Genomic DNA, 25,716 nt, shown 5'->3' with positions numbered 1-25,716 from the left:
CAGAATATAGTAGTATTCTGGGCAGTGGTGAGTCTTTGCTCTGCATTCAGATCGTTGTCTTTACATCAAACATAGCACTTGTGTCATTCCCCACCCCCCCCCCCATCACAGACAGGCTAAATAAATGTTGCAATCACCTAATCTACATGCCCTCTAAAATGATAACTGTTTCATTCACTTATGTCTGTAGTATGCTTACTTATGAACTAGTGCCAGGGTCTCTGTTTGATGATGGGGAAAGTTATGAATAAGGCAAGACAGGCTTTATGCTCTTATGGGCTGCTATGGACTGAGTGTCCCTCTGTCTGAAAGTCATTTGTTGACCCTCTGAACTCTAGCATGGGTGTCTGTGGCGATGAAGCCTCTAGGAAAGCAATGAGTCATAGGGTGGAGTCCTGATCAGATGGGATTGGTGTTGTTTCTCCTGCCTTTTCTTTTTCATTATCAATTTTTCTACTCCTTGTGCCCCCTGCTCCTCATTTTCTTCTTCTTCTCTTTGGGTATGCATGTGTGCAGGTGTATTCTTTTGTGTCAATTCATGTGGGGTCCCAAGGTTGACAACCAGACATTTTCTTCAATCATTCTCCATCTTTAATTTTTTTATTTTTAATTTTTTGAGACAGGGTCTCTCTGACCTGGGGTTGAAACTGACCCTAACTGGTGAGCACCTAGGTCATGCTGGTTTTGACCTCCACCCCAATCCAGGGTTCCAGGTTTGGTAGACACAGCTGGCTGCTTTGGTAGGTGCTAGCGATCTAGGATCAGGTACTAGTGTCATACAGTGTGCTCCCTATCTACTGAACGGTCTTCTAAGCTTCTTTCTCCTTTTCATTCCACTCTTCATCTTTGCCTTCTTTCTCATTCTCTTTTGCCTCTCCCCCTTTGCTCTTTATGTATTTTTATTTTATTACACAATAATGAAGTGAAAACCATTTCCCATCAAATCTGTAGAACACATGACATTGAATCCCCTTGTAGCGTTGGAAGACCTTGCCTCCAAAGGAAAAAGAGGGCTGGGCATTTAGCTCAGTGGTAGTGGCTTGGCTTGTGAGACCAATACAGAAATAAGAACAATACACCTTACATTTTAATGGGAGACCAAAACAGAAAGAACACACCTTTCAGGTTAAGAGTTCAGTTTGCAGTTAAGACAGATAAGGATACGTTCCTGTTTGTCCTGTGTTTGATCCATCTGCTCTGGCTGTGCTTGGATCACATGTGGGCAGGAGGTACACATGCAGGAAGTACACCCGGATATATTGCTTGCTCCTAATTGATCCTGATGGAAAATATGATGGGCTGGTAGATTTGCCTTTTTAAACCTCTGCAAATGTGACTCATGGCCATTTCCTGGGAACCCCAGAATGGGAATGGTTGTGGCCAGAGCTCATCCTCTTGGGAAGTATTTAATTAAAGCTTGCTTCAAATGTGGCTCAAAATCACAGTAATGGTCTTATTCTCAACCAGGGAAACTAACAGGCTAGCAGGCTAGAGGCCTAGTATTCAATTCCCAGTACTGGGAAAACAAAACAAAGCAAAACAAAATAAAAACATATTTCTTGTGTTTAAAAACCATAGCTCATTTCTTCACTTGCTGTGCATTTAGAATCTGAGTATGTTTACTGACAAATCTGTGAAAAATTGTGACGTTGGTGGGTCAAGTAGACAGTTCCAAGCATGGGATAAACAGGAGACAGAGGTGACATTATCTGAGAGGGTCCCAGAGTAATGATCTCCTAGGCTTTATTCCTATTCATAGGTTTTTGGTGACAAATCCCTGGGGAAGTAAGAAACTATGGCATATTTAGAGAAATGAGACCATGGGCTTCCAAATACACAGAACTATGCAAGTGTCTTCTGTGCAGCAATGAGCAAGAGCAGAGAGTCGCCATTTGTGATTATGTCCAAAGAAAGATTCTTGATGAAGGTCTCACAAATGGTGCCTTGGTCTTTTGGGGTATCTAGTCTATTCAGTAACTAGGTAGCACCTGAGAGAATTGCTTCTGTATTTATGATTATTTTGATTCTGTTCATGACTTCACTGGTTATTTTGTCCTAGTTTTAAATATTTGTAAAAATATATTCTACTTTGCTTTCCCCAAATTGTCTTTTCAAGATAGTCGGTCTTATTTTTTTATGAAGCAATGTGCATCTTTGAGGAGGTACCAAATGGCCCAGATAGGGACACTTGTGATTTTGAGCTGCTGACACTGGCAGAAAATGAGCTGATAAGTTGGAGACATCTAATTTCATACTCCCTCCCACTCCTGGTGGGTCAGTGTCCTTATCTGACTTTAAACACCTGGAGGAATACCCTGGTGTGCTTGCCATTTGCCCATCTCTCAAAAGGGAACACAGGTGTATCCAGAATCTTCTCTAAAAAGCATGATTTCAATAGCAAAACTAATATGCCTCTTTGTTTTTGAAATAACTTTGTAAGGTCATAACAAATGCATGATGGTGCTTCAGAAAAGAGTTCTGTGGAATAGTCCTTTACCCTGTGTAAATAAATGTCACTGAGATTGGTTTAATAAAGAAACTGACTGGCCAATAGCTGACAGAATAAGGGTAGGCAGGAAAGCCAAGCAAAATGCTGGGAAGAAAAGGGTGGAGTCAGAGGAGTCGCAAGTAGATTCAGAGAGAAACAAGATGGGCATGCCATACTGAGAAAAAAATACCAAGCCTTATGGCAAAGCATATATAAGAAATATGGGTTAATTTAAATGTAAGAGTTAGCTAGTAACAAGCCTGAGCAATTGGCTGAGTATTTATAATTAATATCAAGCCTCTGTATGGTTACTTGTGAGCAGCTTGCAGGACAGAAATTTCTGCTTAAAGAGTTCCATTTTGGTTAAATACTAGAAATGACTAGAGAATTAAGGTCCTTGCTCTGATTCAGGTGAATGGATTTTTTCCCCAGAGTTATTATGATTCTTAGTTTTCTCCCCCTTTTATTTAAAATAGATTATTTTCTCATACACTATATTCTGATTAGAGTTCTTTCCTCTACTCCCAGATCCTTTCCACATCTTTTCCCATCCAGATCTACTCCCCTTCTGTCTCTCATTAGAAAACAGCAGACTTCTAAGAGATATAATAACAAAACATAACAATATAAAATACAATAAGATAAACCAAACCCATCATCTCGAAGTTGGCCAAGACAAACTAACAGAAGGAAAAGAGCCCAAGAGAAGGCACAAGAATTAGATACCCACTCCTTAACACACTTGGGGGAGTCCATAAAAGTACTAAGCTGAAAGCTCTAGCATACTGACAGAGGACCTGGTGCAGACCCATGCAGGCCCTGTGCTTGCTGCTTCAGTCTTTGTGAGTTCATATGAGCTTTGTTCAGTTTGTTCTCCCTTTATTCCCTCCTTCAGTTCTATTTCTTCTTCTCTTCCCCACTTGATTCCCCCATTTTTGTTGCCTTTTTCCCTAGTTCACCGATAAAATCTGTTCTACTTTTCCCTTCCAGGGAGATCCAGGTGTCCCTCTTCGTCTCTTCCTCTACATCTCATCTCTCTTGCTCTTTGTAGCTTGGTTAAAGTTATTGGACTTCTAATGAAGTGGGAATTAGATCTCTGTAGGGAGTAAAGAAAATGCTTACTTTAAAATTGCAAATTGGACACACGCCCCCACCCTAAGCCAGAAGCTATCTCCAATTGATAACCACTCAGAAATGAAGCATTGGTTTTTTTTCCAACAGAATGTCACTGGGTATATTAATCTCTCTTAAAGGCAGGCCCAATGCCCAGCAGACGATGGTCAATACAAACTCAATGGCAGTTTTGGAGGTGCTTTGTTTGAGAGAAAAAGAGAGAGAAAGAGACAAAACATTTTTCTCTCCTTCTCTCCTTCCCTCCCTCCCTCCCTTCTTTCTTTCCTTCTCTTCTTCCTCTTCCTACTCATAGCATCTTTTCACATATGTTGTGCTATTCCAGTTTTGGGATTTTATGGGATGTCTGTGTATGTGAACATATGTCTCTATATGTTATTTGTTGTTTCTTTGGCTTTTTTTCCTTTTTTGTTTTGTTCTATCTGTATTTGTTTTTGTTTTGTCTTATTGTATTTTATTACTATTCTTTAGATTGTTAAGTATTTTTTCTTGGCTGACAAACCTCTCCACCAATATATTAATCCAAATCAAACCAGATCAGACTCAATTAGAAGATGCCCAGGCTTAATGGATGGTAACACTCCCAGGAGCCCCCCCCCCACCCCGGAAAAACACAGAGAGGGGAACAGAAAATCGACAGACCACGAAAAACTGGGAGACTATCTGTTCATTTTCTGGGGTGCAGTTTAAATAGTCTGTGGGAATGGTCTTGACCTTCCCTGAAGAGGGGTCACCGTTTGACAGGCTTTCTTGACCCTCCCTGGGGAGGGGTCACTGTTTGGTGGGCTTTCTTGGAGGTGGAGTCTGGACTGTAGCCACTTCCAGGGGAGGGGGCTTGGAATGGAGTTTTCTACTCAACAATTCAATATGGATGCCAGGGGGTTGGGGTGAAGCCCCCAACTAAATATAGATGTCTATTTGTTTTGAGAGAGAGGAAAAGTGGAGATTCAGGAGGGGAGATGGGAAGGATCTTGGAGGAGCTGGGAGAGGGAGAACTATAATCAGAATATATTGTAATATGTCATATGAAAAAATCTATTCTCAATAAAAAATAAATTGCAAGTTGGCCATGTAACCAGGTAACAAAGAGAGTGTAATTTAATCAACAGCCAGCAAAACAAGGGAAGGTGAGAGACCAACAAACACAAGGTCTGCCCAAGCAATGGATGTCCAAGGAATAAGTCAATGTCAACAGCTAACAAAACAAGGCAAAGGTAGACAGAGGAACTCCAACCTGTGACCACCTCCCTCATAGAATGAGCAGCATGCAATCATTTTCCTATTTGGACTGGAAACATGCACGGCTTAGTCCATAACATGTTCCAAGATAAACAAATCTCAATAAAAATTACCCCAGTGTTTGTCCAGTTCCTGCCTCAGATCCTACAAAAGGCTTCAGGCAAGCAACTCAGTGGTGTCTCTCTCAGGACCCCCCCCCTACCCTTGAAAATCATCTCACTTGTCCTTTATTTTCCTTATTCAAATTAACTTTTAGTGACTATTGATTGTCTGGCATCTTAGTCCCCGAGTCAAGCCCATCTGATTCAGGAGAGGGCCCACCATTCTCAAAAATCTTAGGACATAAGTCTCACTAGGACATATGATATGTAAGTCGTAGGCTCAAATAGAACTTGTCCCTCTTGGCAGTATACCAGAACTATAGAACAAAATCATGTTACTATCTTCTTATGAAGAGACGATCTCAATTGATAAGTGCCTGAGGCTACATCTTTATTCCATGGGAAAGTTTGTGCTAAATTAGTAATGTCTACCATAGGTGAAAGGGAGGAAAAAGACATGTCATGGGTGCAGACCTTGCCATCTATGAGAAAATTGGTGATTAATTGGTTATACTAACCCAATAACTGGCCTCAAACCATCCTTGTCCTCACATAACTATAGATGAGGGCCAAGGGCTGAGTGAAGCCCAGAGTCATTATCACATAACATCCGCTACAAGCACAGACTTTATATATTTACCTTCTATCTGTGTCCTTAAAAAAATTCACAGTAGGAAGGACTCTTGTTTGTTTTGTAAATCCTTGAGTTCCTTCTACATGTAAGTGTCACATACAAATTGTGAGCCTTAAACTTCTTTTTTTAAAATTGATTTTATTGAGCATTTTTCTCTGCTCCCCTCCCATCCTCTCCCCTCCCCCTCAACCCTCTCCCATGGTCCCCATGCTCCCAGTGTACTTAGGACATCTTGTGGCACTTAAACTTCTTTCTTTCTGTTGAAGACCATCCTTGACAAAAAATATCTCTTGCCAGGGTAGGGGCATTGGGATTTAGAAATATAGTAAAGAATATAAAGACAGAAAAATAATAAGACAGAAAAACATAGAATAGTACCAGGAGGGAGTTCCAGGGAATACTGAAATTGCCCGTATTTAATTTCCAATTGCATAAAATACCCCTGGCTCCAAAAGGTAGAAGTAGGACAAACATTACATTAACATGGTACAGGAAAATGAACAAACCAGTTAAAGGTCGTAGGCTACATCCTTAGTTAAACCTTCTGTTGCTAAACCAAAACAAGTCTCGCTCACACCCTAGACCAAAACATTCTGTGGGCTAACTGTTCCCTGGATGGAATCCAATGTTATCTCCTTAAGGGAACTAGAACTTAGTTGGATCCTTAGACTTTAGTTTGGAGTAGAAACATATCTACTCTTCTATACTCTTCTTGAAATACAAGGTCTGGCTTTTAGCTACACCTGTTGACAATAACCTTGAGAGAGCAGAACTCTCTGAGATAAATCTAGGTGGGACCTTTTTTTGAGGTAGAAACACAATAACCTTAAAGGTGTTGGGACCATGGGAGTGGGGAGAGGGTAGAGGGGAGCCATACAAAGATGGGAACAGACCACCAAAGTCTAATAAACCAGAAGCAAGCTTTATTCCAGAACCCAGATTCCAGGAAAAAAATAAAAAAAAAATAAAAAAAATCTCAGTGGGGCACAAAAAGCTTATCAGTTAGCTGAGACTATAACCAGAGATGGATTTTGTAAGGCTGTGGCAAAGTCCAGTTTCTGAACCCACCTTTTTATAGTAGGGGCACCAAGCATTAAGTCTAAACAAAAGAATTTTTACAATCTCGAGGTAAAACTCAGATATAGATTGCCTTACATTACAATCTTTATTAACAGAGTTTTTCAGTTAAACTAGTATTTGTACTTAATCTATTGTCTTTCTTGGTACTTCCAAGTGGTGTTTACTGATGCCCTGTGCTCTCCCCTTTGATGCTTCCAGTTTCACATAGCAGGGATAATGACCCAGAGGTCATATACCTATCTCCTAAAACCTTACTCAGCTCATATCCGAGTTAATCAAGGATGGCTGGGGTGTTAAGCTCTCAGTTTGCAGAGAGATGCTTCAGCCTTGTAAACAGAGCTATGGGTTGTAAAGTGGAATAACCCACTGTTAATAGTTAATCCTTAAGCTGCTGAGAAAGCTGCTGACAGTCCGTTCTTGTTTTCCTAGGCTTACAACTTTTTTTTAATTTCTATATTTTTATTTCTGGAATTTGCATTTTTATTCTTGGACCCTTCAGAATGAATAGAAGTAAGCTCCAACTCTCTGACCTTTGGTCGATGTGGAAACAGGCTCACATTTTTGGGCCTCCACATCTTTCCAATTTGCATGCTAAAGAAATCCTGTTGAAGGGGCTGGAGAGATGGTTCAGTGGTTAAGAGCACTTGTGATAGACATACCAGAATGTCGCTTTCTGTTCTCAGATTATGATTTCTGTTTAAGCACCATGTCTTTTACATTGTGTCACAACTGATGGAGCCTTCCCTGTCTTTTGTGATCTTGACAGTCCCCAGAGAACTAGTAAGTCTGTTATGTGTACTGTGTCTGAGGAGTTTGTTTGCTATTGTGTCATAATTGCTCTAAGCTCAGATCACACTCGCAGATATGGAAAATAAATAAAAATTTCTGAAGGAGTGATAGCTACATATTTTCTTTATAATCTGACTGCTTGCCCTGGAAGTTCTTTTACCTTTTTGTGTGTTGGGAGTTGGCTGTGGCTGTCCTTGCAAAATGTTCATTAGCATGGGTTGAGAAGGAACTTGATTACGTTCTGTAGAGAAAGGTATGAGGAGACTGAATGCCTCCTGTACAAGAAAGGGAGGAGACAGCATAAGGGGAGGGCCACATGCGGAGGAGCAGTTCTCCTGCTTCAGGTTCAATTTTGTCAGGGAGGAAATTAGACACCTGGATGCTACAGGCATGGGACTGCTGGAGTGTTTTCCAGAAGAGGAGGGATTGGAAGGGCAGAGAAGAGGACGGTTAGGGGAGGAACGTGGAAGGGCTTGAGTAAGAAGGGAGGAATTGAGGCAGAGTGAGGCAGGGTTTGAGGGGGCACAGGCAGAGCCTTGGCAACAACCTTTCAGAGCATGGAATTCACAGACCTGCCTCAGCCAGAGCCCAGTGGTCTGAGGTGGTCAGAGCACACACACCATCAGGCAACCCCTGGGGCAGCCCTGGTGAGTGGGAAGGCCTCTGACCTCCTCTCTGTCTCTGGTATTCCTGTCTCTTTATCATTGAGAACGACCTGAAGGAGGCTGTTAATATTTGGTGAATGCACACCATGGGATAATATATATGGAATATATTCATCCTTTATTCTTTTCTTTCTGGCAGTTTTGGGGTTTGAATACAGGGTATTGTGTATGCCAGACCAATCTCTGCAACCAAAATACATCCAGCCCATCTCAACAAATTTTGTTTTATTTTTGTGAGGTTGGGTTTTACTAAATAACTCTTGATGTTCTTGAACTCACTGTGTAGACCAGGCTATTCCCAAATGCACAGAAATCTGCCCACCTCTGCCTCCCAAATGCTGGGATTAAAGGTGTGTGTCGAGGTACCCAGTTTAACAATTCTTAGGAAAATAATTCAGTGGGAACGTGGAGGTGGCTCTGTGGGTTAAGTCCTTGATGCAAAGACTCAAAGATGAGAATTCAGATCCTCAGAACTCACAGAGAAGCTGGCCTTGCAGTGTGTCCTTGTAGCCCCTCCCCACCCCATCCCCATGCACTGGGAGCTGGAGACAGGCAGATTCTGCTCACTGGTCGGCCTGTCTAGCCGAAATGGCACGTACAAGTTCAGAGTATCAGAGAACAAGGGGCAGGGTGGAGAATGGGACCGCTGGTTACCCAGGGCAGGGGACCCAGACAGGGAGAGCCACTCCCTGTGACAGCAGAGGCAGGGAGGATGCTCAGCCATACAGACACTCCACATGACAGCCGGGGTGGGGGATGGGCTGTTGATGACCCCTGGTAGGCTGCCTGGGAAGGAAGAGTCACTCAACATGGCCTCAGAGGCAGGGACTAACACGGGGATGACTTTTCAAGGTCCCAGAAAAGTAGAGTGCAGACACAAGCAGGTTGATCTCCAAGGCAGTTTGGAGCCATGGAACTTAGTTTACATAGGACACACAGTTTAACTCACCTCCCTTGTCTGGGAAAACTGACGCAAAGGGCAGTCCTAGGCTTTGGCAGAACCATGGAACACCACTGTGGGGAACTCTGGGCCACAGGATAGGTCTTTATGTCTGTCCCCTACCTTTCTACAGCCACGGAAATCTTCCTTTTATTCCTCCTGTCAACCTAATACTAATTGCTAATCCCACTGTTTTTGCTCTGGCTCATACATTTAATAATTAAAATATAAATACATAAAGCATCATCAATACTGGCCCCCAAACACACACCATACTCTCTAAAAGTACTGATACTTCAATCAGGAATGATGGTGCACACTTTTATTCGCAGCTCAGGAAGCAGAGGCAGGAAGATTTCCATGAGTTCCAGGCCAGCCTGTTCTACCTAGCAAAACCAGCAGGCCGTGTGGCCTTCATCCTCTGGCTCTTGGGTGTCTTCGTTCCAGCTGGTGACAGCTGTCCTCTGGGGTCCCGTTTCATATCCCCACTGTGAAGCGAGCGAGAGATGAGTCACCCTCATCCTCAGAACCCTGGAAGCAGCCTCTCCCAGTGGCGCCTTGTGTCTCTGCCAGGACAGACTCTTTGTAGCCGAGGACAGGCGATGGGCCGCTGTGGTTAGGTTATTTATTGCCGTGAACGTTGAGCAATGCTGAGAATTACTGGGACGGCCCATGCCTGGGTTCTGTGACTGACTGTGCTGATTTCCCACCCTGTGTATCCTGGGCTCCAAGTGGTGATGGGTTTACCGTGAACGGCCTCTCAGGAAAAGTACAAGGCCCGGTTCCTTTCAGCCTCATCGTCTCAGCGTGGAACAGGAGTCACACGCAGGAAGCCCCTTGCAGGTTATATTGGTGTGGGAGACAGGGTGGGAGCAGGCATGTTAGTTCATAACTGAGGCACCCAGGACAGGGTCAGGATCCTGAGAACAGGAAGCTGCTGAGGGAAAGCAGGGTGCAGAACTCATGCAGTACACGGAGCTGCAGTCACACGTGCATCGGCAACCCAGAGGAGCAGCGTGCGTCCTCTTTGCTTGCACAGCACACGCTGAGCTGAGATCCAGCTGCTGAGCTGGGACAGCCAGGGAACTGCCTCCCAGCTCTCAGGGAGGCAGGAGAGCCCAGCAAGACACAGCAGCATGGCAGCATGGCAGGAGGGAGTCCTACAGCAGCCTGGGAAACAGTAAGAGGACTCTGGCTATGGAAACCTGCCACGAATGTCAGCAGCGTCCAGCACTGAGAGTTAGGAGTGGAGACAGGGCTCGGTGGCCAATGCATTGTAAAGAACAGTGCTATATAAACCTTTGCTGGGGTGCTGTGGAAGAGGTGGATAGTCTGCGGTCCCCAGAGAACCGTCAGAGCCTGATGTAGACCTGATTAAATTCCTCAAGTCCAGGTCTGAGAGACACAGGGTATTCTTTCTTCAAACCTGTGAAGTAGGCCTTGCATTCAGGGAAACTTCCCAGATTCGTACAGCTGGAGGCAGAGCCTCACCGACGGTTGCTTTGAGTTCACACGCATCCTCAGTGGAGCCTGTCTGTGTTTACTAGGTTTGCCGGCAGCTTCTAAAAGTCCAAGGCTCATTTCTTCATTAAGTGGATCCTAAATTGGATTCCTCAGCTTGGGATGAAGCCGGATGGGGAACCCTACAATGAATGAAGGAGAAACAGCTTTCCAAGTTCCATGTTCAACACCCCTTGCTCATTAATGTCTTTTTTTTAAATGTTAAAACAATTTTTTTATATTTATTAATTTTATTATGTTATGTGTATGAGTGCTTTGCCTGCATGTATATGTGTGTACCGTGCGCATGCCTGGTGCTCATGATCAGAAGAAGGTGTTGGATCCCTGGGACTGGAGTGGTGCTTGTGAGCTGCACGTGGGTGTTGGAAATTAAACCTGGGTCCTTTCAAGGGTAGCAAGTGCTCTTAACACCGCGTCAACTCTCCAGCCCTCATTAATGTCTTGATATGCACATGTTTCTATGATTTACCCTAGGTAAGTGACCATTTGACTTAGGATAAGCCTGGATCCGGCAGTCTGGTGGATACATGGGTAAAATTATATTTTTTCTTAAGTTGAATGCATCGTTTTGAACAAGCAATGTAGAAACTGCCTGTGAAAAGGGCAAAAGGATATGTCAGAGGTGTTGTTTATTTAATGCAATAAAGTATAAGAAAGGAGTCCCCATTTTGTGTTCTTCCCACTTCCTTGAACAGTTACCCTATATTGGATTTTCGTTTTGGACTCTTCCTCTGCATTCCTGGGGTGGTCCTGGGAAGCTGGGCTCCTGTGCCAAGGAGATAGCTCAGTAGGGTGAGATGGGCACAGTTGGAGAGCCTGGCTCCTGATGTGAGGATGTTCTTTCTAGTCTGAGTTCTGCTATATCCTGAGATGTTTGTGGCCCTGGAAAAGTTCAACACAGCAAGAGACAGCCAGATGACTAAGGGGCCGTGTGCTCTTCCAGAACCATCCCTTGTTGGGGCTGACACAAAGATAGAGGGTGCATCTTAAGTCTGTGCGATACAGGAAGAGGGAAGATGGGTTGTGGGGTCAAGGGTCCACTTAAGGCCAAGTTCTCAAAATGAGGTAACCTGGGGAGCAGGTTGGGGCATGTTCAGACTCTAGACCTACATTTTCATCAAAGGTACTCAGCTACAGAGACTCTTAGCTCTGGCAGAGACATGAGGCGCCAACAGGAGAGGCCGTTTCCAGGGACACGCTCTGGGTTGTGATGTGTTCCACTTTTCGTGCAGGGAGCATGGCTTTGACTCTCAGCTTTGGAAGCTGGAAAACACTCTTCTGGCTTCAATCAGGAATGACTAAAACATTAAATGAAACTGAGTTCATAAACTATGGAGAAACAAAGAGCATCCAGATTGGACAGAAGAAAGAAAAATAACCTGTTTTCCGATGGCATGATCTAGGGCGTAGCAGGCCCGAAGACATACACTCGAAAGCTATTAGTGACAGCAAAAGAGTTAGGCGACATCACAGGACATGAAATACACACATAATATCCATCATCCTGCATGCTGCCAGTGGACCATCCAACGTGCGAGTTAATACTTCCATTTCTAAAAACATAAACGAAGTACCTAGTAGTAAAGCTAATGAACTGTCAGATCTAAACATGGGGCACTGAAAAGTGTCTTTGGTGCTCATTTGTGGAAGCCCTTGATGGAGGGACAGCCCATGAAAGAGGTTTAAATTCTCACACTTCCCAATTTCAAAACTTATTCTGAAGGCCCTGTGGGTCAGGACTTGGGAACACAAGGATTGGCGTTCCCAATTTGACAATCTAGGAAAAGGCTCATACAACTGAACTGCAACAGGGTGCCCGTGAACTTCAGTAGAAGCAAAAAGTATTTTCAGCAAATGAGATTGAGCCTGTGTTTTGATATCCTAAGAAGCCAACACCTACCCCAAGGCTATTAAGACTCATGACTATATATTATCAAAGTTTTAATGCTTAGGGTTTTGATCCATTTTGAGTTGGGTTTTAGGTGAGGCTTAATTAATTACTATTATGTGTTGCGTATGTTTCTATTGCTGTGATGAAACACCATGGCCAAAAATCAGGTTGGGGAGGAGAGGGTTTATTTTGCTTACTCATCCACGTCACTGTTCATACTTGAAGGAAGTTGGGCCAGGAACTCACACAGGGTGGGGAATCGAAGGCAGGAGCTGATGCAGAGGCCATGGAGGGGAGCTGCTCATTAACTTGCCTCCCATGGCTTGCTCATTGTGCTTTCTTATAGTACCCAGGATCACCAGTCCAGGGATGGCCCCACCCACGATGAGCTGGAGCGTTCTACACCAATCACCAGTTAAGAAAATGCCTTACAGGTGTGCCTACGGAACAATCTTACGGAAGCATTTTCTCAATTCAGGCTCCCTCCTCTCAGATAACTCTAGCTTGTGTGTCCAGTTGACACAAAACTTGCCAGCACAAGAGGTCTGCACAGAGTCTCTCACGGCAGCAAGTTCATAACAACCCAAAGTGAAAACCCACTTATCAATTAACCAATGGATGGGAGTGGCGGATCTGTGAAATGAATACCGATCCACGAAAAGGAATGAGAAGCTGCTGTGCTCTGACAAAAACAGACCCTGAAAGATGCGTGAAATAAACCCTGTACCCTGTGAGATGGTGCTTATGGGAGCTACCCAGTACAGGGTGGGCACAGCGGAGCAACTTACTGAGAACAGTTTCTGGAATGATGGTGAGAACGTTTGGGGATGAGAGCTTGATGCAGGCTGTCCGTCTTGGTGACACTGAAAGTCAGTGAATTTATAGTACGTGAGTTCTTCTTTTATTGAAGAGGAACACCTGGGAAGGAAGGTAAGTGTTTTAAAGAGAGACTCAGAAAGTAAATTTGAGTCCATTTCTTTTGACGGGGGAAGGAAAAACATATCATAGACCACAATGGCATGTGCTGGATCTGCTTTCAAGGAACTGTTTATTAAAGCCCAATGATCCCGCTGGTAACTGTCATTAGAATAGATTCAGTTATTGTTGGGGAATATTATTTTAAAATGTGTTACTATTGCTTATGCCATGGAGCATTTGCTTAATGATGTAAAGATGTGTTGCTTTTGTTTATGCTGCATTTGTTTAACTCTGTGAAGCTGTGTGATTCTTTGCCTGTCTAAAACACCTGATGGTCAAATAAAGAGCTGAATGGCCAACAGTGAGGCAGAAGAAATGGTAGGTGGGACAGGCATGCAGACAGTATAAATAGAAGAGAAATCTGGGAAGAGGAAGAAGGAAAGGAACAAGAAAGAACCAGGAGAAAAGGATGTTGGGACCAGTCACTGAAGTAAGAATGAAAGTAAGATACACAGAAGTAAGACAAGGAAAAAGCCCAGAGGCAAGAGGTAGATGGGGCAATTTAAATTCAGAAAAGATGGCAATAAACAAGCCAAGCTAAGGCTGGGTGTTTATAAGTAATATTAAGCCTCTCTGTGTATGATTTATTTGGGAGTTAAGTGGCAGGACCCCAAGAGAATCAAAGAACAAACACAATTAACAAGTTATTTTGTCATTTAGCACAGAAATACATGAAGCAAGGGCAGTTATTTGAGTCATATATTACATACTATAAGAGAGGATTTAAAAATTTTTAATTTATTTTACATCCTGACTGCCATTTCCTCTCCCTCCTCTCCTCCCAGTATTCCTTCACCCCCTATGTCCCCCCCCCCAATTTTCTTTTCCTCTGTTTCTATTCAGAAAAGGGCAGGTCTTCCATGGATATCAGCAAAACATGTCATATCAAGTAAGACTGAGCACCTCCCCATGTATTAATGTTGGGCAAGGTGACACAGTATGAGGAATAGAGTCCCAAACACCAGCCAAAGAAGAGTTAAAGATAGCCCCTGTTCCCACTGTTAGCAGTCTCACAAAAGACCAAGCTACATAGCTGTTACATATATGCAGAGGACCCAGGTTAGTCCCATGTATTCTCCCAGGTTGTTGGTTCAGTCTCAGTGAGCCCCAATAAGCCCAGGTTGCTTGATTCTGTGGGTTTTCTTGTGATGTCCCTGACCCCTCTGGGTCCTACAATCCTTCCTCCCTTTATTCAGCAGGATTTCCTGAGAATGGCCTAATGGTTGACTGTGGGTCTGTATCTATTTCCATTAGTGGCTGGGGAAGCCTTCAGAGAGGCTGTCGCTCATGGCTTCTCAACACTAACTGTATAAAGTTAAAATACACAGAACATAAATGAATTAGAACACAGATCATTTGTGGTTTTACCACCGGAGACAAAAGACAAGGTAGTAAATGTCTTTGTCGTATGATCGATCAATCTATCTATCTATCTATCTATCTATCTATCTATCTATCTATCTATCTATCTATCTATCATCATCATCTATCATCTATCTATATATCTATCTATCTTATTTTATTATTTTTTGTTTTTTTAGACAGTGTTTCTTTATACAGTTCTGGATTTCCTGGAACTTGTCTGTAGAGCAGGCTGGCTTAGAACTCATAGAATAGCCTGCTTCTGTCTTATAAGTTCTGATATTAAAGGTGTGCACTGCCATGTCTGGCTTTTTCTTTATGTGGAGGTTTGAATGAGAACGGCCCTCACAGGATCATAGGCTTGAATGCTTTGTTCATAGCTAGTGGAACTGTTTGGGGAGGATTAGGGGATGTGGGCTTTCTGGAGGAGCTGTGTCACTAGGGATGATTTTGACATCTCAAAAGCCCAAGCCGGGGCCCAGGCTTTTTGTCTCTGCCCTGTGTCTGTGGATCAGGCTGTAAGTTTTTAGCTACTGCTCCAGTGCCAGGCCTGCCTGCTTACTGCCAGGCTCCCCATCATGATGGTCATGGACTCACCCTCTGAAACTGCAAGGAAGCTCCCAATTAAATGCTTTTTTTCATAAGTTGCCTTAGTAATGATGTCTCTTGACAGCAATAGAAGAGAAACTAAGAGATTTTACATGGCTGTGACCCCATTTAACAGGTGATTAAAGTAGTATAGATTTATGTATATTCATATAAATGGTATGCTGTAACCATTTTCTATGAAATTCAAACCTTGTACTCATTAAGAAGTTATTGGGTGGGTAGATATTGTCATACAAGAAGTCACCCAAATAGAGAAAATATTACATCCAGTTTTCTCTGGGTGTTTGTGGCTCTTCTGTGATGGCTCCTCTGACTTTTCAGGTGGAGCTGAGGATACAGCTATGATGGGGCCTCTGAACACACCACAACACTGGAGTATATGAAACACAGAGATCACATGGTCAGCCAGGGGGCTGCAGTTGGGGGAAGGGCTTTTTTATAGAGATGGTTTTGTGAGAACTAGTTTAGGGTTCCCAGAGAATCATCTTAACCCATGCTGAGAGTCCTGTCCCTAGTGATCCACATGGCTCCCATTCAGCACAGCTCAACATGACCACCGTGGAACTAAGTTCCCAAGCCATGAACAGCTGAGGAAGCACCCACATCTCAACCACAGTCATGCAATCTCCATGCATCTGCTTGTGCATTCTTACATCATGGCTGTCTCAGGGCAGTCACATGTTGGAACTGGTAGCTGGACTTCCACAGAATCCATATTCTACATGAATGAGGCAGAAGCTTCAGATTCCTCCAGGGCACAGCTGTGGAAGTCTAACGTGTTATTTCAGCCACACTCTGTTATCTGTATAGGATTTACGGCATTCATATGGAAGATAATCACAGCAGGATACAAATACAGTGAGGTGTGGTTCTTTGATCAACCTCTTTTGCAAACTATTTAAATTTCATTTGTTTCCATTACTTTGTTGTTGTAGATATGCTGCAAGATAACTTTTTGGTGACTTAAAAATCTCAGTTCTTATTTCTGTTTAGAAAATGTCCATACAATAGTGGTCTGGCTGTGATTTAACTCAACAGAAAATGTTTTTAAGAAAGAAATTTATCAGCCTTTTTTGAGCTCAGGGCAGTTGCCCATTGAAAACCGGAATAAGTATCAATGGTGTGATGTACATATTTTAATTTTCCAAATTCTGCAAAGTGGAACACATCCATCTACAAGATCTCATTCCTCTGAGTACTCTTTGGGTTACTCCCTGCTGATAATAGTGTTTGGTTATGAAAAGAGCAAGTAGGACATCTCTTTATAATCTCCTTAGCTTGTTGCCATGTAATAGAAAACTCTTCCTTTAAACCTTTGCTATTGTCATGATGTTTCTTATGAAATTCTGAGGCAAACTTCCAATCAATAATCAATCAATTTCTGCATTACCTTGTGCTAAAGGACATGACATACCTCCATGGGATCAGATGTGTGTTATATATATGGCACAAAGCCTATTCCTGATTATATCTTGAACCTGTATGAATAATTATGTCAATTCTGTATCATCTGGTATAAATTTAGCAGTTTCATTATGCAAGACAACTCTTTCTGCATACTGCAAATCAGTAACTATATTGAGAAGTTCTTTAAAATCCCTTGGTACCATGAGAATAGCATATAATTCTGCCTTTTGGACAGAATTTTAAGGGCTTTATTTGTAACCTGCTTTTCCTGATTTATTTGCATCTGTTATTGGTGCATCACATACAGTTATTGGTACATCATGCAAAGTTTGGGGAAGAATCAATGTAGTTCTCTTTATAAGATTAATTCTATCACTTTGGGAATATTGCTATTAATTTCTCCCAAAAAATTAGCACAAGCTCTTTGTCAAGGTTCATTGTCTTCTCATAATTTTTAAATTTCACCAACAGTAAAAGGTACTATAATCTCTGCTGGGTCTATACCTGCTAGTTGACAGTCACAATTTTTCTTTTATAATTAATTCAGAGACTTTTTCTACATAAGTTTTTAATTTTTTTCCTTGGTTTATGTGGTAAAAAGATCCATCCTAAGATAATATCTTCCCTTTGCATTAAAATTCCTGTAGGGGAAAATCTTAGGAAGGCAATATGACAAGAATACTATTAAGATTTGGATTCACTCTATCTACATGTGCCTCCTGTAATTTCTCTTCAACAATCATTAATTCCTTTTCCTCTTCAGCTGTTAATTTTCTAGGACTAGTTAAGTCTCTGTCACCATCTAAGTTTTTGTTTAAATGAACTATTAGGTCAGGTGTTATCCCAACAGGTAGTCACATACTGAAAATGTCTCCTAACAATCTTTGAAAGTCCTTAAGAGTCTACAAATGGTCTCTTCTAATTTGTGCCTGTTGTGTTCTAATTTTCTGTAAATCTATTTTATAACCTAGGTAATTGACAGAATCTCCTCTTTGTATTTTTTCAGGAGCAATTTGTAATTCCCATTTAGGCAAAACTTCTTTTAACTTCTTCAAACATTCTTTCTAAGGTATCTGCATTTGAGTCAGATAACAAAATGTCATTCATGTAATGGTAAATTATAGACTTAGGAAATTGCTTGCATATTATTTTAACGGCTGATTTACAAAGTATTGGCACAGGTTAGGGCTATTGAGTATTCCCTGTAAGAAGATGATCCACTGGTATCTCCTAGTAGGCTGAGAATTATTATAAGTAGGCACTGTGAAAGCAAATTTTTTCTCAGTCCTTTTCTTATAAAGGTATAGTAAAGAAACAATCTTTTAAATCAATAACTATAAGGGGCCATCCTTTTGGTAATAGAGAAGGCAGAGAAATTCCAGACTGTAGAGGGCCCATAGGCTGGATAACCTTATTGACAGCTCTTAGAGCTGTCACCATTCTCCATTTACCAGATTTCTTTTTAACAACAAATACAGGAGAATTCCAAGGGCTAGTTGATTCTTTAATATGGTGAACATCTAATTGCTCCTATACCAGGTGTTCTAAAGCCTGAAGTTTGTCTTTCATTAAAGGCCATTGTTTAATCCATATGTGTTTCCCAGTTAACTATTTTAAAGGCAAGGCTGTTAGTACCTCTGAATGTTTGCTAGTTGCTTTGTGTTCTTGTACAACCTAAATGAATGGTGACCTTTTTTTAAACTAATATTTTATAATATCCTTCCCAAAAACATGAGTTTTGGGGACTGCAGGAATGCTAAACTGAGTATTCCATTGCTGCAGCAGGGCATGACCCCATAAATCTACTGCAATATTAGGTACATATGGCCTTAGCCTTACTTTCTGTCCTTCTGTCCCTATGTATTTAACCCACCTCATGTAGTGATGAGATGAGCAGGCCTGCTTTTCATCCCACCTGGATCCCACATGGCTAGCTTTACACCCGAAATGACAACACACAAACTGTATTCATTTAAACACTGCCTGGCCCATTAGTTTCAGCCTCTTATTGGCTAACTCTCACATCTTGGCTAATCCATATCTAATAATATGCATGCCACCACGAGATCGTGGCTTACCAGGAAAGATTCAGCATGTCTGACCTGGCTGCTGGCTCCATGGCATCTGTCTCGGAATGGAGAATCATGGCAACTGCCTGAAGCATCTGACTAACTTCCCTTCTTTCCAGCATTCTGTTCTGTCTGCTCCACCTATCTACATCCTGTCCTATCAAAAAGCCAAGGCAGTTTCTTTATTTACCAATGAGAGTCCTCCATCAACCTCATGCTTTGTTTTACTTGAGATAGGGTTCCAATTCCTAGAAATTGAATATCTGCCTCTTGAAAAGGCCAATTTGGATGCCAAGATTCTGGAGTAATAATAGTCACATCAGCACCTGTGTCTATTAATCCCTCAATTTCATGCCATTTATATGCACTCTTAGCTTTGATATTTGATAATTTATAGAAGTCTGCCAAAATAAATGTTTCCTATTTCCTACTGGAGTTTTTCGACTCATCTTCCAGGTCTATTCTATCATCCAGAACAGTATGTTTTTTTACAGTAGGTAATGGATTGTTTAATTTTCCTGGTGAGACATGTTCTCCACAGTGACTGGTAATGACTGGGCCTTGTTTGACATTAGAACCTGTGAGAGGCCTCCCAAGGAGATTCCCAGTGGTATCGGGTTGCCTTCTTTGTCTCTTGTTGAATTACATTCATTAGACCAATGTCAGCCTTCACCACACCTTTTACATATACCAGAAGGCTGTGTCCTCCTATTCTTGCCATTCCTAGAGGAGACAGTATTCCTAGGAATTCCTTGTCTACAATCCCTTCTTAGATGTCCTATTCTTCCACAATTAAAACATTTGGCATTTTGGTGTCTCCTCATACCACTGGAAATTGCTTCTCCTACCCAAGCTTTAGTACTATAGTTAAATGTTTCAATATTCATTGTATGTACGATCCATTCATCTATGGGTGCTTATCTAACCTTTAAAGGCCCAAGGATCTTCTTACATTCTAAGTTGGCATTCTCAAAAGCCAAGGATTCAACTAGTACATGTCTAGCTTCAGGGTCTGTCACTCCTGATTGTATAGCCTTAGTTAATCTTTGTAAGAAGTCAGTAAAGGGTTCTCTCTGGCCCTGTTTAACCCTAATATATGACTCAATCCTCTTTCCTAATTCCTGAATCCCGTCCCAAGCATTTAAAGCTGCTTTACTACAAAGGGACAAGGTGCATTCATCATAGTGAGCCTGTTCCTGAGGATCAGTGTAATGACCCTCACCAAGAATTTGATCTTGGGAAGTCTCAAATACTTTTGCTTTCCCCTGTTGCTCTAAAATTTTTGTGTCTTCTCTCCAATAACACTTCCAAAGCAGCTGAGGTCCATTTTCTAGAACTGCTGAGATTAACTGAAGCCAATTTCTCTGACAAAGGTGAACGTAGCCCATAAGAAACTATCACTTGTTTTATTTCTTTTAGATTGCTCATATGTATTGGTTCCTATGCATATTCTTTGACTACCTTAGGGTACTTTTATGCCAGATGGTCTTTCTGAGGAAATTACTGGATATGCAGTTGAAACTCTGTGTAAGTCATCCAGGGGTCTGGCAATTACTGATGAGGATAAATCTTGTTTTTGTACCTTTTGTCCCTGCTCATCAATTTCAATACATTTCTTAATCTTTTCAAATCTCTTTACTACTGTCTTTTTAAAGGTCTGAATCTCCTGTTCAGTGTTCTGTTCTAATGTCCTCACTGAGAATTCCAACTTGTTCAGTAAAGATAATGTCTCATCCTTGGACCTATCATAACTTTTCAACTGATTCCAACAGTTAGATTCAATAGCAAAAATTCTTTCAGACAATTTTGTCAAATTGATGCTATCCCTCTCTGTAGTATTGAACCATTTTTAATGAGATAATATTGAAAACAAAGCTAATTTCTAGAACCCAATAATAGGAAGGAAAACAACATAAGTCTTGCACAATACCTTCCATAATATAAGCAAAATAATTATTGAACTCCTGGATGTTTCAGTCATTTTTTGTAGTTTTTCAGATCTTACCTATCATAATAATTACAATGAATTGGAGTAGGTGTAATAATCATTATCACCCAGGAGTTGCAGTCACGTGGCTGAGAGATGCTAGCAGCAGTGAACAGAATGTGTTGCTTACTTAGGTACTAAAAATTTTGCTTTGTTTAACAAGTTAAAAACAGTTATTAAGGCAATCAAATGATTCCAAGAGTTGGGGCCCACAGTAAAGGGAAAACCCAAAGTTTTCCATCAGTGTAAGTTATAGACTGTGTGCACCGTGGGAATCACAGACAGCAGTGTGTGGACTGGCATGTGGGTTGCAAAGCAGGGAGAACTGAGCAGCAGCCTGCTGCATCTGAGGGCTGGCTAAAGCTGTAGGCAGGAGAGTCAGTGCCTAATGCACCATGCGACTGGCAGACTGATCCCAAAAAGCGTGGACTTCTCTTCATGTTCGGGAGCCAGATGATGGTGGAAGGTACAAATAATCTAACACTAGATCAGAATTATTTATAACAAAGGATTATTTACTTAGGGGAGACTGACAGATCACTGTCCTAGATCACAATCATCTGCACAAACGGGGAACAGGAACAGAGTCTAGCAACCAGAAGTGAGAGCCGGAAGCAAGAGAGCAAGTTCAGGCTTTACAGCTGCATTTATAGTATAAGAAACCAGCCCAAATGGGCTGGTATCTTAAAGGCTATTGGCTGGAGGAGCATAAGGAGCTCCCATAGCATAACTACATCTGTATACATCTGTATGTGTATATACCATATGTGTGCAGAAACCCATGGAGGCCAAAGAAAAGCATTGAGTTCCCTGGAGTTGGAGATAGAGGCTGTTGTGAGGTATCCAGCACGGGTCCAGGAAGAGCAGTGGGTCCTCTTGACTACTGATTCATTTCTCTAGCTCAAGATTTATTTATTAGACACAGAATGATAGACACCTGTATCATATGAGCTAAAAAAGGATGATGACTAATTTACCATCCTGAGACTCCAGCTCCTTGTTCTCTAGTATATAACCCTTGCTGTGTTGCACTGGTCTGGTCTTGATGCAATGCAGGCAGGAAGCTAGTCTTGATGGAACTGTTCCTTTAGAGGATTTCTAATTTTGGCATTCTTTTTTCTTTCATCATATTTCTCTTGAACTTTCTTTGATTGTTTTGGGGATATAATCTCTTTGTCCTTAGGAGTCATCTTGGTTCCTCTGACACCCCAGGGGCTGCACACAGAGGAACTCATTACCACTGTCAGTGCCATGTGCTGTCAATAAGTATGAAGCAATTCTTCACCAGGGTCTTGGTGAGGACTAGTTCTATATTGGACACACTGTAGTCAAAATTATTGATCATTGTTTTACAAATACTACACTCAGAGCCCAAAAAACAGTTCCCCAATCCAATCTCAGGGCATCTTACTTGTGACTGCCTCCTGGAACTTGGACTGCATGCATGCAGCAGAGGCCAATTTTAGTGTTGGCAGCAGTCAGTCGCAGCTCAGACTCCCACTTTATGTGGGAGGGCCTTATCTTACACCTGGCCTTGCAGCACTTATCCTTGCTGTTCTGAGAGATCCTTTTTTTCCCTCCCAAGACTAGGTTTCTCTGTATGAAAGGCTTGGCTATACTGGAACTCACTTTGTAGACCAAGCTGACCTCGAACTCACTGAGATCCACCTGCCTCTGCCTCCCAAGTGGTGAGATTAAAGGCGTGCACCATCGCCATGCAGCTTGTCCTGAAATATTTTTATTGCTCATCACTGGCTGAAAATATAACCCCCTGTGTGTTTGTGGTGTATGCTTGGGCCAGAGGAAAATCTCACCTTTTACCCTCTGTGTCATGAGCACTGAACTCCACTCTTCAGGCTAGGTAGCAGGCACTTTAACCTACTGAGCCATCTCACTAGCCCAGCATATTAAATTTTGAGACAGGGTTTTATTATATGTTGGCCTTAAATGCAATCCTCTTGTCTCTACTTCTCCAGTTTGAATTACAGATATGTACCATCCTATCAGTTCTCTCTGTAGCTTTGTTATCCTTTGTATTTCCTCCTTTCATATATTCTCCTGTACACAAGTGTGTATGTGTGTTTCTTTTGGATATTAGACTATAATACATTTTGCTTGCAATTTCTGTATATATATAATTCACAGTTTTTGATATATAAGTTGCAAATATCTTGCACAAATATTTGGTATTTTATTTGCAATATGTAAAAATGTAATACTATGAGACTGGGTTTTTAATTTTGTTCTAGTTTGCTATGTTTTATTGCTACATGCTTCGTATTTCTGTTATCCACCATAAGTCACTTTGATAGCAAACTCTAGATTGAATTTTCTGATCAATTGGCAATTTATTTTGGAAAATGATGCAAGAATAATAAGATTTTGGTTACAAATTATGTCATTTTTTCTATAATTTTTTCCATGCCCGACTTTCCTCCTACAGCTCCTTCATCTAATGAGATAAATTGTAATATGTACAATAGTAAATCACACAGAATGTTACATATACATGCACAATGTGTGGTGTCAATGGCTCTATTCCATTAAATCCATCCAGCACAAGGGAAGAAAATGGGTGTCCCCTCTCTCTTAAATTTGTAGCATTTGTTGATGTGTAATAATTGTGCATGCACATTTAAATGACCTCAACAAAGAAGGCTCAAAAATTCAGTTGTGCTATGATTCTAGAAACCCATATGTGAGACCTGGCAGCTCTTCCTTCCTATACAAACCATCCCATTGTTATCTTTGGTCAGGTGCTTCCTAGAAACAATGAGGCAGGGACATCTTAGCTCAGATTTGCCATCAGACAGGATTGTGCTGGAGGGAGAGACAAAATTAGAGGAATGTATTTTTTTTTCTGGAGACAACTATCTTGGAGGTTCATCCTAAAAACAGTCTAAATGCTGGAAAAGGAAGGACCTAACTAGGAACAGTAGGAAAGAAACCCAGAGTTGCCTTCTGGTCAGGCAGCTGTGCAAAGGCATGCGGCCCACAGATGCTGCAGCCTCCTCTTCTCCCACAGCACTGTTCCTGGAATCAAGATCCAAGTTACTAGAAACCAGTGGTTTGGGAATGCTTCTTTCTTTCTACAAATATCCTGAGGGCCAGCAGCTGCATGGTAGGCAGGGTGGAGGGGTATAGAGGGCCAGGTGTACAGAATAGCACTTTGAACTTTATTCAAAGTTTCCCACTGCCCGAAAACTTAGGATGCAGGTACCAAGGTTGGGTACCAGCTGTGGGGGTGAAGGCAGGCTCCATGAAAACTGTGGGGATGCAGTTTCTTCTTCCCCATCCCTGGCAGCTGGGGGCCTGGGTCAGGTATGCTGTCAGACATGGTAGTGGGCATGCTGGCACACTGGGCATGCCTAGAGGAGCAAAGAACAGAGCTGGAAGGAGGCTGATCTGATAGATCAGATCAAGGAGAAAGATCTAGCATTTGAGAGGCATAGGCAGGAGGATCAAGAGTTCAAGGTCATCCTTAGCCATAAAATAATGTTCAATGCAATCTTGGGCTACAATAATATCAGATGAAACCAGGTGAATTAAAGCCAACAAAACTGATGCCAATCAGCTTGGGAAGTTCTGTGAATCACCAAGTTCTGGTATCATGAAGCCACAGAAGTGAGTCTGTCTGTGCTTCTCATGTAGCTTGCTCACAGCACTCAGACCTGGGAACCTTGTATCTGGCCCCAATTACCTCCCACCAAGCCTTGCATTTACTGTTCGCTATTAGCAAGTGGTTCTTCTCCCTGCCACAGACTTGACAATGCCTTTCAGGATTACCAAAAGGATGAGCTGATTAATCTTGGGGACCTGTGTGGTCATTGGTCCCCCACCCCACCCAGAAGGAGTCCCTACAGCAGATGTTCTTGTCACTTCTCTTGCTATTCTTGACAACACTTGACTAGGTCCTATGCATTGGTACATGGCTTCTACAGTGCTGAAATCTGTGCCCATTGCCACCCTCAACCCTCTCGCTTGGGTTGAGCTTTCCCACCTCACATTGACCAACAAGTACCTGTTGGTCTCAACAAGCATTGAAGATACAGTGGAATCACAGGGCTCCATTGAATCATAGAGAGATAAACATGTCTCAGTGTAACAGGCTGGATGTGTTGCTTCTGAGTACAGTGATGGATGTTCGTCTTCATGACTGCTGGAGATTTTGATTGGTACGTATTCAATCATTCCCTCAGTCATTTTCTCAAGACAAAAGTGATGTGTTCCTTGTCATCGAAAAAACGTCCTTTGTAACAGGTGAGAACTTCCTACTGAGAAGCTTCTCACACATGGTCATCGCGGTCACGTGACGGCTGTAGCCGATGCCTTTCAGCTGGAGTTTCTGCTTAGCACTCAGGCTTGTCTTCCGGTTTCCAGCCTAGAATTTTCAGACAGAGGACCAAGGACAATGGGAAGTAAACACTTCTAAGACATAATCCCAAAGGATATGAGGAGAGATGAGGGCAGTTCTGCGTAACATTTGGCTGTTTGGAATTGGCTTGGAAAATGGAACCCAAGCGCTAACAGATCCAGAACCATTGAAGGAGGTGGACTTTCCTTTAAGAGTTTTGCCTGGCAGATCTTGGAGGGTCTCATAAGAGTTGTCCCCCATGGCCATGTCCGGAATGGGAAGGGAGGACCTACTCGAGACACATATCTAAGAAGGCCAAAGAACTCACTGCATGAATTGTCAGACTTCCTAATGTGGCCCTCCTCAGGAGAGGTGTCCACTGTATCTACAGAACTGATCTCAGACTGAACCACAGAGACTGAGTACTTGGCTTTGTGTCTGGCAATAGTTGAGTCCTAACCCTCAGCACCC

At 42.2% G+C, this 25,716-nt stretch overlaps 1 pseudogene; it reads right to left on the bottom strand.

The window, feature by feature from the left end:
- Nucleotides 1–21,842: 21,842 nt before the first annotated feature.
- Nucleotides 21,843–24,240, bottom strand: LOC119811065 (annotated as a pseudogene).
- Between the last annotated feature and the right edge of the window lie 1,476 nt (nt 24,241–25,716).

This window comes from Arvicola amphibius, chromosome 1, assembly GCF_903992535.2.
Source record: "Arvicola amphibius chromosome 1, mArvAmp1.2, whole genome shotgun sequence".
NCBI classification, from domain to species: Eukaryota; Metazoa; Chordata; class Mammalia; order Rodentia; family Cricetidae; genus Arvicola; species Arvicola amphibius.
The sequence above is the reverse complement of the archived record's forward strand: the minus strand, read 5'-3'. Positions and strand labels throughout refer to the sequence as shown.